Consider the following 17,912-nt stretch of genomic DNA (forward strand, 5'->3'; position numbering starts at 1 on the left):
ACCCAGCGAGAGGGCAGGAGGGCAGCGCTGCACACTCCACGCAGGGATGGGCGGGAGAGGCGGCGAGAGGGCAGCCTTGGGACGGGCTGATCCCGGGACAATCACAGTGACAACGGGGCCAGGACCGAGGCTCTCATCCACCTCACATCACCACGGGGCCCGCCAGCGCGCTACGCCCCGCCCGCCAGGATGACTCTCACACCATTGGATCTCCATCCGCGGGCGAATTTTTATTGTTTTTAGTTGAGGTTTATCAGGAAGTTGTGCATGACTGTCCCCAAGCGTGTTGGCTTGCAAATTCAAGCCAAGGTTGAACAGATGGCCTTGATTAAACATTCCCTCTGCCCCCAGCTCCACGATCTGCCAAAAGGACAGCCAGAGGCAGAGCAAAACAAGAACACAGAAATCTCCAGCGTGAGCGCGGGTAACTCTTCTCGGAAAAGTCCACCGACTCATTCCGGTGCAAGAGAACGAAGCTGAGCCCTCAGCTCACACCAGATACGAAAACTGACTCACACTGGACCCAGACGTAAATGTAGGAGCTCGAACTACAGAACCCTTAGAGAAAAGTGCGGGCCAGCTTCGTGGCGGTGGACTGGGCAGCAATTTCTCGGGCAGGACACCAAAAGCACAAGCAAAGGAAAAAATAAGTGAGTTGGACCCGCGTCAGAATTAAAACCTGCTGAGCACCGGGGGACATGATCAACATGGTGAAGGTGGCCCCGGAAGGAGAGAGAGTGTTTGCGAAGCACGGATCCGATAAGGGGCTGACATCCGGAATATACGAAGAACTAATAACGTTCAACAAAACCCAAAACAGGCCTGATTGTAAAAGTGGGCAAAGGACTTGAATACACATTTTTCCAAGGAAGATACAAAAACTGGCAATAAGCAAAAGATGTTGCGTATCACCAATCGCTGGGGAAACTCATGTCCAAACCGAATGAGGTCACTCCACACCCGTTAGGATCGCTCTGAAAACAAGAAGAAGCAACGCAAAACAAGAAAACCAAAGGCCCCAGAAGGGATAGGTAGGAACTCTCTGTTCTTTCTGCTCTTAAATCTGAAACAGCCCTAAAAAATGAAGTCTATTAATTTGTTAAGTGTACACACAAAAATAAAATTAAGTCTTTAAATAAAGAAAAAAAAAGAGAGACACCAGTGTCGGCGAGGACGAGGGTCGCTGGGGCACCCGTGCCCCGCTGGGGGGAGTGCATGAGGCGGAAAACGGGATGGGGGCCCCTCAAAAAATTAAAGACCTACTACGTCATCCAGCAATCCCGCTTCTGGGCATACACCCCAAAAACGCAAAAGCAAGAAGCTGAATGGGTCTTTGCACACCCGCGCCCGCACAGCGCTCTTCACAATGGCCAGAAAGTGGAAGGAAACAACCCACTGTCCGTGGGCAGAGGGACGGGTCAACGGCGCAGACAAGGGAACAGCAGTCAGTCCTTCAACAGGAAGGACGTCTGACACTTGCCACAATGCGATGGACTTGAGGACCGAGGCTGCGTGCCACGAGCCGGTCACCAGATGACAAATCCTGTGTGAGCCACATATCTGAGGGACGCGGAGGAGTCAACGCAGAGAGAGAAAGTAGGACAGTGGGTGCCGGGGGCTGGGGAGGGCTGGGGAGTCGGCGTTTCACGGGGACGGGGTTCCACTCTGGGAAGATGAAGGGTCCCGGAGGTGGGCAGTGGGGACGGCTGCGCAACCCTGCGAACGTGCTCCTGTCGCTGGGCTGTGCGCTGAGAAACGGCGAGAACGGTGAACTTCACGTCCCGTCCGGGCTGCCGCCCCCTAAAGAATGAACAGCCTGCGCGTGACGGCGACGATTTCTGTAACAGACACGTTAAGCTCGACGGTCCGTGAAATTCTTCTCAGACACATCGTGCCGCGCCACACCGCGACCACGGAGACCTCCCGGTAACGACGCACCGGATCGGCGGTTCTCGTGTTGGTCATCTCGAGGCTGGTTAAACTCGAGGGCAGGAATACCCCGTTACTGCTGGGAGAGTAGTGATTTTAAGCTAAGAATCGCTAAATAATTTGAGTCTGTAAAGCAGTAGAACACGTAAGTGCACTTGATTTGCTAAAAGCTCATTTATGAGATTAAAAAGCTCCATGTAAGTCGGGACGATTGGTTTGTTTGCTGTGATGTTTCTCGTAGGGTCTGAAATGCCCAAGAGGAGAAACGAACGCATCCGATTACCGCGGAGCTTGGAGCAGTAACGGACGTTCACTGGAATAAAGAGCCAATCCCCGGCCACCGGGGCAAGGAAAGTCCAGCGGCGCCTGCGGGTCCCGAGCTCCAGCAGGAAGACCCCCGGGGGCGGCCGGGATCGGCACCTGCGCGGGAACACGGCCGTATCAGAAGTGAACCGTGCGGCACGGCGCGGGCCCGAAGATTCCGCCTCCCCCTCCCGAAAATGTCTGTGAGCATCACGCCTGGGTCCCCGGGACCGCGGAGCCCAGGCTGGCCGCAGAGCTGCTCCAGGACCTGGGGCTGAAATGAGGGAGTCAAGCCCACCCTCATGAATGAGAATCAGGAGCAAAAGGCCGCTTTCCTGGCAAAACAGGACTCCCCAGACTCAGCCGTCGAAGGACACCGGGGTGGCTCGGCTTCCACGGGAGAAGCTAGGAAGGCGGGTGAGGACCAGCCCACCGGGACCGCGCGTAACTCTTGAAGAGCCGTTTCCGTTGTGCGTAAACGCGGCCACGGAGAGAGACGGGAAGCCGCCTCTAATTTAGGAAAACATGACCCCACGAAGACAGCCCCGGGGGAACGATGTGTGCCTGCGGACACGAGCATTCCCGACACAGCGGTCCCCGCGCCATGTCCGGTCTCCGCACACTGCCACCAAACCGCGTCCACACCAGCAGTGCGAGCGCGGCTTGAGAGCAGGACGCCCCCAGTGCACAGGCAGGAGGAGGGTGCAGAGACCCCGAGATGTGGGCCCTGAGACAGGAGGCCTGAGCCGGGGGTCAGCAGAGGTGGGCGTGGCGGCGGGAGCGTGGGGACCAGCGCCCAGGGGATCAGAAGGGCGTGGTGAGGTAAAAAGTCAGGCCGATCCCAGGGACGCCACCCTGGACCCCACTCACATCCCTCCTCTGCTCCGGGCCACACGCCTGAGGAAGGGAGGCAGTGGGCCTTCCTGGGCTCGGAGCCCACCCTGGGCAGAGACAGGGCTGGCTGCCCCACGGCCGGGGCCAGGAGTTCGGGCAGGGGACGGGCAGTTCAGAGATGAGCCCTCTGCCCCGTCCTCTCCTGCCCCTCCAAGGCAGCGGGCAAACCGGCCAGGCAGGCTGAGCTGAGATCACACCGGCCAGGCTTACGCTGGGGTCCCACGCGAGCCGCGGTGTGTGTCTTCGGTGGCCCACGATAAACGGCGGAGAAGCAGAACAGCTGAAGAACGGGACGCCGCTCGTGCCTCCGTCCTTCCCTGGGATGCCGGGTGTACATTTGCCAAAACTACAAACGTCTCGCTCGAGGTCCAAGAACACCATTGCACTTAACTAAACCAAGATGAGTCCTTCCGTGACGTCTGATCTCTGGTTCGTGTTCATCTCCTGCACGGCCCAGACCATCGTCTTCAGCCCGTCCCTGCGAGGGGGGACTCGACCCAGCCCACACATGCGGTCACCGTTGACCCCGGGGGCGTGGTGTCCGGGCCACACTGGGGACGGGCCAGCTGTGCCCACGGCCAGGTCTGCCGCTGCTGGCGTCCCGTCACAGACTCCAGGTGACCCGTGCTGGCGAGAGCGCCCGGCAGCTGGCGTCAGCGTGGGGAGCCCTGTCCCCTGTCCCCGAGGGGAGACGAGATGTGGTCTTCGCCTGCCCGGGCTCAAGCCCAGGTTCAGGACCATTTCAGGTTAGGCCTGAAACTGACCCGGCGACTCGGGTGGAAACAAAGACATCACTTCCTTCCCGAAGGAGAAGCGTTATGCCACCAGAACCCAGCCCTCCGACTGAAGTGACCGGTGTCAGAAGCCCATAAACTCCCTCCTTCTCAGCATCTCTGGAAGAAAGCTGATCCGGCTTCCACACCAGAGACACTCGGGGAAACCAGTCATGGCTCCGGGTCAGCGCTGGGCACCCAGGCACCTTCCCCATCGGCCGCCCGGCCCTCGCTGCCCTTCCCCGCCTTCTGGCAACGCCCGTCTGGGGCCCCAGCCCTACTGCTGGGGTCTCCTGGCCGCGGTCCCAGTCCCAGGCGGTGTCACGGGATCCCCATGCCCACACCCAGTGCCCGTCCCATCGGGGGCTCCAGCTCGGAAACCCTGGCACAGAGCGGGCGCACGGCCCCACAGGGTGCACGGTCCCAGAGGGCGGGCCCCGCAGAAGCGCCCCCTGCTCACTCGACTTCCAGAGAGAGAGCCCCCGCCTGTCGGGAGATGAGCCTGGGGCAGGGAGGTGCGGGACCGCGCACGGCACGACTGGGGTGCGGGCCCTGTGGGACCCGTGTCTCCAGGAAGCCCCCAGCCCTGCCTTCCCCGTGGGGAAATGGGGGTAGGTCTCCAGGGGCATCTTGGGGTCCAGGCAGGCTCCACCTCCCCGGGTACCCCTGCCCAGGCTCTCAGCTCTCCCCTGCTCAGCAGGGTCGCGGGCTCAGGAGCCCCTTGAGCTACTCTGCTGCCTGGGGGGGGGAGGGGCGTGTGTGTGTGCGAGGCCAGGCGGGCTGCCCCCCCCAGACACGCACACACGCACACTCAGATGCACACGCGTGCGGTGTCCGGAGCCCGGCAGCTGGGCGCGAGGAAGCGCGGTTCTGGCAAGGCCGGCGCTAAGCACGAGGGACTGGGGCAGGCACAGCGGCACCTGTGGGCCCTGGGCCAGGGCTGGAGGAGAGGGCGGCGTGGAGTGTGTGAGCCTGGTGTGTGCCTCACGGTATGGCCACACGGACAGCGGCCCGGGACCCAGGGAGCCAGCACCCACGTGGAACAGCTCCGCAGGTGACCGGTGTCCGTCGCTTCCGAGACACGCTGCGGAGGGCGGGGCTCTGGGGGCCGGGCGGCAAGCCAACAAGCCCCCGGGCTTCAAAGGGCCTGGGCCGGCGGGCTTTCAGGCTGGCACGGGTGCTCTCCGCCCACGTCACTCCCACGACCACGCAGCCTGCGGCCAAAGCGTCCTAAAGACGAGAGTCGGTGACGCACCGGCCGCCCTTCCAGGAGGAGGCTCTCTGGTGGGCCTGGCCTCCTCACCGAAGCCCCCGAGGGCACAGCTTTCGCCGGGAGGCACAGAAGGGCAAGGCGGGCTTCTGCGCTCCCCCCCACCCCCCCCCCCGTGCTGGCCGGAAGCAAGGCCCGCAGGGCGGCCCCGGGACGGGAGGATGGAAACAGGGCCCACGGCCCTCCCGCCCCAGCGCCTGGACCCTGCCACACCTGCCTCTGCCTGGCGAATCGAGCACGGGCGGCCGCGCTGGACCTCTGCCCGCAGGCGGAGGGAAAAAGCCCGTGTGGGATCTTCCCGTTCACGTATTTACTTTTGCCGCGCTAAAACACAAATAAGGAAATTCATCATTTTATGGACTTTAAATGCACGACCCAGCGGCGTCAAGTACATTGGAGGTCCTGGGAGCATCGCTTCTGTCTGGTGTCAGACCTCTAGAAACTCGCCTGGAGAAAGTCGTGCGTCTTGGCCAGAGGCCACAGAGCGGCGGGAAGTCCCTGCTGCCCGTTCACCAGCCAGGCCAAGTGCAGCCCGTTTCCTCCCGGCAAGCCCCACCTGTGTTTACTTTCTCCAGGCTGCCTGGGGAAACTCCACACCCAGCCCCCCAGGGCCAGCTCGCTGGAGAACATTCCAGAGCTGCAAACCTCGGGCTCCAGGAGGACGTGAACCTGGGGACACTCTAGGGTGTGCCAGCTGGTGGGGGACGGGAAGGCATCTGCTCTGCTCTCGACCTGGGGTACCGAGGGCCAGCAGGTCACCTTCCCCAGCCACTCCTGGGCATCCTGGCTGCCACCCAAGGCCCAGGAACTTTCCAGGAGAGCAGCTGGAGTCCCGGTAGCTGGGGAGGGGGGGGTGCCGGTGTGCCCATGGCTCTTTGTGGCAGGGGGTGCACCGGCCGGGGCTGCGGGCACTGCCTCCGGACCAGACACCCGCCAAGCTGCAGAACCCAGACGTTCCCCAGCACCTGCCACCTGGACACAGGCCAGGGTCCAAATACACATGCTTCCTTCCCAGAGGGGAGTTTCTGTTTCTGCAAAACGGAGCCGCTCTCTCCAATCTCGCCGCGAACCCATCCACCCACACGAACATGAATGGACGTTCACAATTCTGCAGAGGCGGGTGCCCCCAGTGAGCCTCGGTGGCCTCGGGTCAGGAGCGCTACCGTCCAGCACACGGCACTGGCCACCTGTCTTCCCCTTCCTGGAGACAGACATCGGGGGTGGCCGTGGGGTGGGTGAGGGCCGCGGACCTTCTGGTTCCTCTTTGTCCACACCAAGGCTCATGCTAGAATCTTCTTTCTGGCCATCAAATAACGGGAGGAATTAGCCACAGCCACACCCGCCCCTTCAAGCCGGCAGGCGCCAGCTTTCTGATTTGAGACGTCTTCATCTCTCCAGGAACCCAAATGAAGGTCCGGCCCCTCCCTCCACACTCAGGACACCACCCGGCCACCCTCACCCCGGGGAAGGGACCGTGCGTCCCCGGCTGGCGGGACGGTGTCGGGGATGCAGGCAGCATCCAGGTGCACGGGGCGAACCGGGTCGCCACTGTGAGGTCCGACCACCCGTGCGGACGTGCACGGCTCCCACCCACCTCTCCATGGCTCTGAACCTCGATGCCGGCGTGAAGCTGTCACTTAGCGCTGCTGCGGGTTTGATCTGGGGAACCTGTCCCGAAGCGTGGGCGACATCGGGCTTCCTGTCACGGCCCCACACGGGAGCACGTGCTGTGCTCGGAGGGACACACCTCACACTTGGGGCCTGGCTGTCAGCAGCTCAGCCGGCTGCTCCCGGCTCCCGTCCCAAGGGAGCCCCATGGAGAGCCGCGTGGGAAACACCGCGCTGTCTCTCCGGAAGACTGTGCGCGTGCAGGACACGCGGGGCCGGAGCACGGACGGCCCCAGGCACGGGCAGCAGGGGCAGGTGGGAACCCAGCCTGGAGCAGGCTCGGCTGGGCCACCCCGGGAGCACACGGGGTCTCCCACAGGCAGGCGTAAAGGCGCGTCCTCCGAGTTCCTCCCGAGCTGGTCATCTCACGGGAATCCAACGGTGTCCCTCTAATGATGACACACCACAGTCCTGGCCCCGTGGGGAGGCTGCCTTGGGAGAAGGCGACGTGCCCTACGGCTGAATGGGAGTCGGGGGCCTTCCGCGCCTGAGTGAGGCCCCCATGGCACTGGTCGTCCAATTGTCCTCTGCCAGGCATGACACCCCCTTTCCACGGGGCCAGAGCACCTGCCTAGCCCACCAATGTACCTTCCACCCAGTCCCAGGTGCTGGGACGCCAGGTGCACCCTGGGACCCCGCTGCTGGGGTGGGATGAGTGGGGCAGCGGGAGGCCCACGCCACAGCGGGAGGGGACGGAGTACGGGGCGCCCACTGTCCACCCAAACCCAACCAAGCACCCAGAGGCTGTGGGGGTCTATGGAGGAAACAGCCTGTTCCCGTCCCGGGAGTGGGGAAGCACCAGCTGCCGGGCGGGGTTCGGAGTCCCCACCCCTAGGACGGCCCGCCTTCCAGCCTCACTGACCCCCAGCCCAGGGCACAGGGCACTCTGGCCAGCAAGGTGACGGGGGTGCCCACCCCTGGTTTATGGCCCGTGTCTGGCTGCAGTATTTCCCTGGGCAGGATGCTGCCCTCTGCCCCCCCGCTCGGTGCCACCCATAGCTCACTTCCTCCCAGCCAGGCCTGTCTCAGGGTCAGGGTCAGGCTCCCACGCGGAGAAATGGAAAGCCGGGGCAAGCCCCTGCCGCTTCCCAGGGAAGTCCCCACGGAGCCCCGCTCCCACCCGACATTTCCACGAGGCTCAGTTTAGCTCGAGCAGGAAAGGGGATTTCTCTCTCCTGAGAACCTGAGAGTCTGACAGGCAGCCCCTAGTGTGGCTCCCGGGAGAGGGGCCCTTGGCAGCCGGGCTGCCCGAGAAGAGGCAATGGGGCACCCTGCACGCCCCAGCTTGGGGCGCTAGAGCCCCAGCCTGCCTCATGCCTTCTAGAACGTTCCTGGGGCAACAGGGTCTGCAGGTACCTTCCAGGAACCAGAGGCCCCTGCGGAAAGGGGCCTAGAAGCAGGTATATTTGGGGTCAGGGCAAGGCGATGGAACAGAATAGGATGGCATCCTGGGCTCCAGCCACTGTGACGGCCCCTAGGGGCCCCGCTCCGGGGACAGCTCCTGGAGAGCCGGACACACGTGCGGGAGACGCGCTGGGCCCTCCTCCCCTCAGCCCTGGCCTCACAGCGTCCCTGGGCCTCGGCTTCCCCTGGAGCCTAGTAAGGCCCGTAAGTCAGCCCTCCGAGGACCTCCACCACCAGTCTCTCTCCCATCCCCCATGGCCTTTCCTTTGACCTTTGCTCCTTCAAGTTCAAGGAGTCTGTGAGGCTTTAAACCGACTTTCATCCAATGAGCCCGTGATGGGCATCCACGCAGCGCTAGGCCCCTCCCTGCACAGGCCCTCGGGGAGGAGGCGCGGGGACAGCCGGTGCCAAGGCCCTGGGGCACAGAGGTGCTTGGAGATCAGAGCTCCAAGCTCAAAGAGGTCGAGGTCCCCGTCCAGGCAGGGCTGGGCGTGGCCTCGAGGGATGGCCCTTCAGAGTGTGACACACTCCACCCCGGGTGTGGAGAGGCACCTGCCTGCACCTCCCAGGAGGCCAGGTGTCCCCTCCTGGCCCTGCTGGAGCCAGCACGCTCCCCGCTGACCTGGTGACTGCACTTTCACACGGGGTTTCCCCAGGGACTGTGTCTGTGGCGAGGACTCTGACCAGGAAATTCCCAGAGAACAGTCGGGGAGGGAGAATTGGCCTCAGGCCAGGCCGGGCAAGGTCGGACCCGAGGAGCCTGGCCTCGCCCGGGGCAGGAGAGCGCAGCGTCCCTGCATCAGCACGGGCCTCCCCTATAGGGACGGCACTCGTCTGCCTGCGCCCGGCCAGTCCGCGGTCATACAGCGACCTTCCAGGATGTGGGCTGGCCTGTGGGGCCAGCGGAGAGCAGACTCGCTGTGGCCAGCGAGGGGCAGGGGGCGAAGCAAGGGTGACCAGGCCCCGGACGGCAAGTCACTGTCTGGGAAGCAACCCCGACTCTGAAGGCAAGAGGACCAGCCAGGGACGGAGGGCAGTCGCAGAGCAGGGCACAGCGCCCGCAGGGCTCTCGCGTTCCGGGTCACTAGCTGCCCCCGCCCACGAGCGCAGGAGGGAGGCCCCAAGCGTGTGCGGGGGTGAGGCAGGTGGCCGTGCAACGAGGGGCTCTGAGCTGGGGAGGGGCGCGGGAACCTGGGTGGGGGGCACAGAGAAGTCTAGAGGGTGGGGAGCTGCAGGGCAGGGAGCCCCGAGAGGGGAAGAGAGGCCCCGGGGTGCCCCAAGGGGAGGGGGGCCACACCCTGGCCTCATTTAGAATCGACAGCGCCTGGAGGGAAGGGAAGCCCGCGGATCCCGCAGATTCAACCCGTTCCAATCCCGTGGCCGCCCTGCACCAGAGGTCCTGCCCCGGCCCGCTGTGCCTCAGGCTGGTCCGCACCGGTGACGACAGGGCGGGCCGTGAGGCCTCACTCCAGATCTCCGGCACGGCAGCCCGGTCAAGTTCACGCACCTGTGCCAGCAGTCACCCGTTCCCGCGTCCTGGCTCAGTCCTGGGGGCTCCAGAAAGAGCGTGGCATGAGGGGCCACGGCTGGGGCGCGGGGCGCTTGTGCACCGGGGCCTCCCGTCCACGTCCGCTAACGCGCTCTCGCTCTCCTGAGACCCGCATGCCTGGGGTCATCATCGTGAAGGGAGCTCGGGGTCTGAGGAAGGGGGCATAGAAGGGCACAGGGGCGCTGGACCCCCGGGAGGGGCCTCCCAACTGCGGGGGCGCTGAGCTCAGGGGAGAGGAAGCCGGGGCCTCCCAGCCACCCCGCTGCAGGCCGGCAGTGGTGGGCACCTAGTTCCCGCCCCTGGGCTGCCCTCTGGAAGCTGCCTGACCTCCCATGTGCCTCCTTCCAGGCAGGGCCTTCAGAAGCCGCCTCACCAGCCCCACAGCAGACAGACAGCCTCCTAGTCCCTGCCCTTGAGGTCGGGGACCCCCAACCCGCGGGACCCACACGGAGCACACGTGTGTTCTCCCAAAGTGACCACACCGACCAGAGCCCCCATCGCAGCGTCCTCTCCACTTGGGCCCGGGACATGGGGTCCTCTCTGACCTCCGGCCCCCGCCGCGCTGGGCCACCCCCTCCCACACTCCCTCCTGCTGCTTCTCTTCCAGGAAAGACTCCAAAGTCGGCCTCCCAGGCCCCAGCGTCACCTCAGATGTACCCTGGCGAGCACCAGGCCCCCATCGCCCCCAGAAAGAGCACACCAGCACCCCTCATCTCTGCCAGCTGGCACTCTCGGCCCCACCGGCCACAGCGGGCCCACTCCTCCCGGCCCACAGCTGGGCGTCCCTCCACAGCCGCTAAGGAACCCTCCAGATGCCGTTCTGCCGCGTCCTCCCTGCTCTGGCCCCCGGGCAGCGCCCCAGGGCCTCCGACAGAGCTCAGCCCCGGGCCCCACGACTGCCCTGAGCCTCGGCCTCCAGGCAGCTCTCCTCCCCGTTGCCCCACCTGCCTGCCCCCTCCTACCTGCGCCCGGGGTGGCGTCCGCTCGTGGGCAGGGACAGGGGACCCCGGCCCTATTCTCTGGAGCCTGCTTGCTGATAACCCGGCCACGTCCTCACGTCCTGACACCCTCCGCACCCCGCACCTGCCGCCCTGGACTAACCTGCCCTAACCTCCCAGCGCCTCCGGAAATATCTTCTTCACTCTCCCCATTTCACAGGCGAGGAAGTGGAGGCCCAGACCACTGGGCAGCCTGCCCGGGGCCACACAGCACGGAGAACGGAGCTCACGCGGCGTGAAGCGGCCCCTCGCCATGCCAGGCTGACTCAGGAAATGCCCCCAAAGGACAGCAGATTGGGGGAAGAAAGCCCAGGCCACCCACGTGCTCCCGTCGACACAGACCGAAGAGGCCAGAGGGGCGGATGGGACCGGGTGGGCAGCTGGGCAGTCGTGGACATGCGCTACCGTGACCGCCAGCCCCTGTGCGGGCAGCTGAGAGGCCGGGACCTCGGGAGGGCCTGCTGCCTCTGTGCACGGACCCGAGGGGGCCCCGGAGCACGCGTGTGGCAGCCACCGGCCTGGGGAGCTGGTGATGCGGCCGCTGCCCCTGTCGCGCAGGAGCTTCGTGGGAGCACAGGGAGGGGGTGACAGGCCGGCAGACACGCGGCGGGGCCCTGTACCCGCAGGGGCTGAGCAGCTGGACCCCACACTCACGTTGTCAAAATAGTCCCAAGGTTTGAAAAAGAAAATCCACGTGCAAGATACTGATCTTAGTACTTCAAGGAAACAGCTAAACTTCCAAAATCCCCAGCCACGAACACACCTGCTGAGACGCGTGTCCGTGCACCACACGTGTGCCCGGGGCTCACGGCCCCGGCGGGTGCGGCAGGGGAGGAGCCGGCCCGGGAGCTCGAGGAAACCCGCCAGGCTCGGGGCTGCGACCGCGGAACCAGGCCTCCCAGAGACCCAGCGACTGAGTAATACGGCGACTTTCTTAGAAACCGAGAGTTTCAGAATGCGACGGAGGCGCCCAGATGTACTGCGGGGGGGTCCGCAGCCCTCCCGGCACAAGGCTCAACACGGAAACCGTCGGGTGCTCGTGAGGGTCCCGAAGCCTCCGCTGCACGCCCCGCGCCCGACCGCCGCGGGGCCCTCGGAGAACCCGGAAGGCGCGCCGCCCGGCCCGTGTGGGCTGCCCGGGACCGGTGTGCAGCGTCCACGGAAGGACCCGGAGAAGTGGCGAATCCAGGCCCGCGACGGGCCGGTGAGGCGCGAGCGAGGGCGCCGGGCACCTCGCACGGGCCGGACGGCCACCCCGGGGCGGAGCCGAGGACGCGCTGAGCTCTGCCTGGAATCAGGGCTGGGGTTCGCCGCTAACACCTTAAAGGAATAAAAGCGCAGAGAGATGTTTTATTAAATCTAAATCCGGAACCAACCCAGAAAAGCAAGAGGCTGGAAAGAAGGAACCTGAAGGGAGGCGTCTTCCTCGCGGAGGAAGTGGGGCGCCCGTGAGCCCAGAACCCGGTGTGATCCCCGCCTCGTCCTGGGACGGGGGCGGGGGAGCGGAGGCCACCGGGAGGGGCCGCTGGGGGCTGCGGTGGGGAGGGGTCACAGCCCGCGGCCTGGAGGCCAGAGTCAGGGTCCCACGCCCGGCACCTGCCCGCAAACACCCACAGCCCCGGTGAAGGCCGGGGCCGGCCGCTCTAGACCCATCCCCCAGGTTACAGGAAGCCAGGGAGGGGATGGCCGGCCGGCCGGGGACCCCGAGGGGCAGCGGGGCCCAGAGTGCGGGTCGCTGTCTGCAGCAAAGGGAACGTCCTCGGGAGCAGAGTCCGGGCCCAGAGACGCTGGGAGCCATCGCGGACCGGGAGGCATCCGGAAAGCAGCAGAGCCACGGCCACGGGAGCGCCTGCGGAACGTTCTAGGGCAAGGAGCCCGTGAGGACGTCCCCTCGGCCCAGGACAAGTGTGCGAATGTCCACAGCTTCCCAAACAGCACGTCCAAACCGACAAACGCGTCAGGAGGGCGAGAGGCAAAGCGGAGGCGCTCACGGCTCTCTCGGGGAGAAGGTGCGGCGCTCGCCCCCACGGGCCTTAAACGTTCTGGCACACACAGCACAAAGGCCACAGCACACACCCGCGCGGACAGCCGCTGCGGAGACCGCGGAGCCGCGCACGGCGGGCCGGAGCGTGGAGGGGCCCAGCCGCCGCGGACGCACCATCGCGGTTCCTCAAACACCCAGCGCGGAGCCGGCCTGCGACCCAGAAACCCCACGTTCCTCCGCCAGAAGCGAAAGCAGGATCTGAGACGCGTCCGCACGGCCCAGCTCTCAGCCACGTCCCTCGCAGCGGCGGCCGGGATGGGGGGGGCGGCCCAAGGGGCACCCGGGGAAGAGGGAGAGGCCAGCTGCGCCGCAACGGAACGTCAGCCTCCACGAGGGACGAGGCCCGGCCCCTGCTGCCACTCGGAGGTGCCTCGAGGGCCGCCTGCGAGGGAGACACGCCGGCCACCGAGGCCACGTGCGCTATGGTCCACTCCCTGGAGGCCGCCGCCGGGGGCGCGAGGGCTGGACAGAGGGCACGGGGTGGGTGGGGGGCGGCACCTCCTGGGCCAGGGCTCCACGGGGAGCTGGAGGGGTCTGGATGCGGGCGGTGAGGACGCTGCCCGATGGCATGAAGGGGCTGAGCCTCACGGAAATGGGCACTTACAACGGCCAAACCGGCACGACGTGGATCGTGCCGCAAGTGGGACCGGTTCAGGAAATAGTCTTGACAACGAAGCGTGGGGACAGTCTCCCGTGTTTGGACCCAGACACCCCAGGCACGTCACCCCTGCACGTGGGGAGGGGCTGAAAGGGGAACCGGGCCCCCGGCCGCTCCGTCGCCGGGCAGCCGCGGGGCTGGGGGTGGGGGGACTTCCCCTCCGTCCCAGGCTGACAGTTGCCGGCTCAGTCATCCTGAAATTCAGGCCTCCCAGAACTTCCTGAATATTTCCTGAGACTGTGGCCCCAGACTCTCAGGTCCAAGAGGGGCCGACACGGGCCCAGGACAGGCGAAGTCAGCCACCCCCGTTCCGGTGTTCTCGGGGTTTCTTCCCACTTCTCCGCAGGGTGGCCTGGGCTCTGTCCCTTGGCTCGCTCCAACCCTGGAGGAGGGGGTCACAGCCTCAGGACCACGTGCAGGGTGCCCGGTGGGGGGCGTGGGGTCAGCCGGGCAAATGCTGCCCACCAGGCGGGGCACCCTCGTGGCTGCTGTCCTGGTGCTGTCCCGGCGCAGGCTGCCCCGTCCCTTCACCCACAGGGTCCCTCTAGCAGTGCCTGCAGGCAGGCGTCTCTCCCCGGGGTCCCTCCCGAGCCCCGGAAGACAGGGTTCTGTGCCCTGCTGAGGGGCCCCCGCTGCCCCACCCGCTCACCCCAGGGCTGTCCCAGACAGCACGGGCCTCCCTGCCCCTCTGGACACACCCTGTCCTTCAGCGGCAGAGGGACAGGACAGACGCACAGTGTGAGGGGTCCGCGTGGCACCCAGCGCTGACGGGGTGACCCAATGCTGCGGGGTGCAGGGCAGGGGGTCTCTGGAAGAGGCAGACCCTGGGAACTGTGGGGGCTGATGTGTCCCCTTGCCCCCCACAAGCTCGGGGGCCCCACTGAGCCAGGTGGCCCCAGCCCAGGAGGGGTGGAGGGGACAGGGCTCCCAGGAGGGCCAGCCCCAAGGTGACTCCCAGTGGGCCATGGCACGGCTTTGAGGACAGGCAGCCCTGGTGTGGTCCTGGGTCTGAGCCCCTAAGGATGGGAGGCTTCTCCCCCACACCCGGCACTCCTAGAGGCGTCCCTGTGGGTCTCCTGATGTCGTTGGGGGATGTGAAGAAACGGGGGGCCCAAGTCGGGCCACTGACTCCAGCACCGGGAAGGGACACGGAGAGTTCTGGTCAGCAGGTGTCCCCTCTGAGGTGATGACTTCAGGCTAGAATTCCAAATCGCAGAGTCCCACACTTGGGGATGCACCACGGGTCAGGGGTTGAGGAGGGGGTGTGGCCCCTGAGAGCCCCCTGCATAGGCCCCGGGCTCCCTGTGGGTGGAGCTTGGCGGCTTTCCGGGCACACGATCAGGACGCAGTGAGGGTCTGTGCCCCACAGACAGGGACAGCGCATGGTCCGAGGTCCACACTCTGGGGCCGGACAGGAGGCCTGGCACGGACGTCGTCCGTGAGGAACCACCAGGACCCCGGCCTGGGCCAGGACACGTGCATTCAGCGATCACCCCCAGCAAACTCCTGCTGCGAGCAAATGGGGTGCAGGTTCCCCGCCTGTCCCGGGCCCGGCAGGGGGAGGCACATGGGACTCCTGGCGGCGGAGATGGGCGTGGAGGTGCTGGGGACGCAACACCTCACGGTGTTGGGGTGGGGGGGCACGGCTGGACGCGGCTGGACGGGGGTGGGAGTGAGGGACTCCACAGGGACCCCGAAGCCCCAGGCTGAGCCCAGCTTGCGGAGATGCGAGGTTAGAGGTGAGAGGGCCTCTGGCCAGCACAAGCCAGGCCGCGGCATGAGGAGGAGGAACACGTCGAGTCCCTCCCTGCCGCAAAGGCACACACGTGGCGAACACAGGGCTGAGGCTGGCGTTTGGAGGTGGCGGGAGCATGCAGGGCAGGGGTGTACGGGAGAGTGGAGACGCAGGTCAGGAGGGGTCGGAGGAGCTGCCTTCCTGCTGTCAGTGGCACCTCGGTCCGCAGAAGCTTCCGGAATGAGTCTCAGGGAGAAGGGACGTGGAGTGCCAGGGCCTGGCGTGGCCGCCTGCACCTCCAGAGGCCCCAGGAGCCCCACAGTGCCCAGCGCCTCCCACAACCCAGGTCTGAGTGCTCCCACCTGCCCTGAGTCAGCAGGAAGGTGGGCTGCGACACACGTGGTGACGGCCCCCCCGCCGAAGCCACGCTCCGCTCAGCCCGGGTCCTGACCCAGCCGCCACCCTGGGCTCCGAGGGCTGAGCCCACCTTCCCCTACTGGCCGGCCGCCCACCCGTCCAGGGCAGGACCCTCTACCCGAGACATAGCCGAGCCCAGGGAGAGCAGAGGGAACGGGCCGTGGGGACTCCCACCATCAGCCACGGGCCACGCCACTGCCACGGCCACGGCCAAGGCAGCCGCGAGTGGGGCTTCCCAGGAGAAGGGCATCTCGCCACAGCAGCCCCCAGGGAAGGCCCTGGGGACCCTCCTGCCCGAGGCCGCGCGTGGGAGGGCCCTGAAAGCATCCACGAGACCCCAGCTCACACCCCGAGACTATGTACGGCAACGCGGGGGTCGATGTCCCTGGCCTTGATTCCGTGACCCCAGTTTTGAGAAAATGCCCTGAAGGAACAGTCCCGGAGCCCAAAACGTTGTTCGTAACCTCATTTATTTTTTATCTTTTTAAAGACCAACTGACTGTGGGAGGAGAGCCGAGGGAGACAGAGAATCCCAGGCAGACTTCACACTGGGGACAAGCCCGACGCGGGGCTGGATCCCACCACCCTGAGCCGAAACCAACAATCCGAGGCTCAACCACCTTCACCCCCCAGGTGCCCCCCCAACTTCACTTTAACCAGAAGCTGCAAACAACCCCACCATCAGTTCAAACGAGGGGTGGGGGGCACTCCACGGAGATGTCCCAAGAAGGCGCCAGGTGGCCGCTCGTTAGTCGGGAAGAACGGTGACAGTGCCCTGGGCTTGAACACGAGCTGCCCCACACACCCAGAATGACCAGGTCCGTGAGTGTCCGCGTGTGCCCCGGGCAGGGCCGCTCCGCTCATAGGCCGCCCCGGACGTGCCTTCCCTCCTCTCCTTCCCCACACGCTGGCCTTGGTGGGCTCGTCCCCGTCGGGACCAGGGGCACCATCTGGGTTAACTAAGAGCTTTTCTATGGGGACTGTGAGCGGCACCTCCACCTCCAGGAGGGACAGGCTCCCTGCTGCCCAAGCTCACAGCCAGCATGGCCTCCTGGGAGCCTCACGACGGGGAGCTCGGGCCAAGCCCCAGAGCTTGGGCTGGAGGCCAGCGTCCACTCTCCCTGCAGACACCCACAGGGACACGTCTCGGGCGCCACTCCGTCCTGGCGTGTGCTTTCCTTCCTGCTGTCAGTCTTTGCAGAGGTGGCGGGGGGAGAGGGCTGGAGCTCACCAAATCGAATGTCACACACAGCAGAAACATGCACATCTGGGCCTCCGTGGCACAGGTGACAAGCAGAAGTGACCACCCAGACCCGGGGCCTGCCCACCGGCACCAAGTGCCAGGCTGAGGGGGCTCGCCTGTGGCCTCCCTCGGGAGCCCGACTCGACCCACGCGACCACCGTGCCAGGGCCCAGCTTGGGACCCGAAGATGCTGTGGCCGTTCCCTCCTCCAAGGTGACTCATTTGCTAAAGGAGTGACCTTTCATACCCATTAAAGCACTTTCAATAAAAGCTGGTCCCCGGCTGGAAATCCCCCTCAAAATCCCCTACAGGGACCAACTTCCTCCATCAAGACAGCTGTGGGCCGTGACACCCACGTCACCTGCCGGCTCTGGACCAGCGCCGGTGGTCCTGTCCCGGAGGAGCGGCCAGGCAGGCCTGAAAACCAGGCTGCCGGAGGGATGGCTTCCCGCAGACCCCTCCCCCCACTGAGGGGCCCTGGGCACGCTCAGGCTCCAGCCACCGGCACGTGGCTCCTGTCTGGGCTGGGAGGCACTTGGGACGAGGTGGGGGTAAGGAGGCCCTGCTCCCCTTGCCCTGGGGGCAACCCGAGGCTAATGGCCCCTCCAGAGCCCAGTGACCCAACCCCCACCTGTCTCCCCGACCTGCACAGCCCTCCTCCCTACACCCCGGCCCCCCCGCTCAGGCTCGCTCTGGAGATGTGGTCTGGGGCGGCCAGCTGGGGACCCCATGGGCAGAGCACCCCCCACCGCAGCAGGGCAGCCACGAGGGAAGGCTGAGGGGTCTGGGGCGAGCTGGCCGTCCTCGGCTCGTCCGGACGCCTCTGCCACGGTCACCGACAGAGGACCCTGGGCCCAGCTCAGGAGGGTGTCCACGAACCGGAACGGGTTCCCGAACCCACCACAGCCCAGACTGGGTGAGTCCCTAGCAGCGGGCAGGGGGCTGCTGGGCGGGTGACGAGGGTCATGGGACCCTGGCGTGGCCCCACGGGCCCTCACAGCCACGGAACTATATGGTGACTCCGACG

The sequence above is a fragment of the Martes martes genome (genome assembly GCF_963455335.1).
Source record: "Martes martes genome assembly, chromosome: 1".
NCBI lineage: Eukaryota > Metazoa > Chordata > Mammalia > Carnivora > Mustelidae > Martes > Martes martes.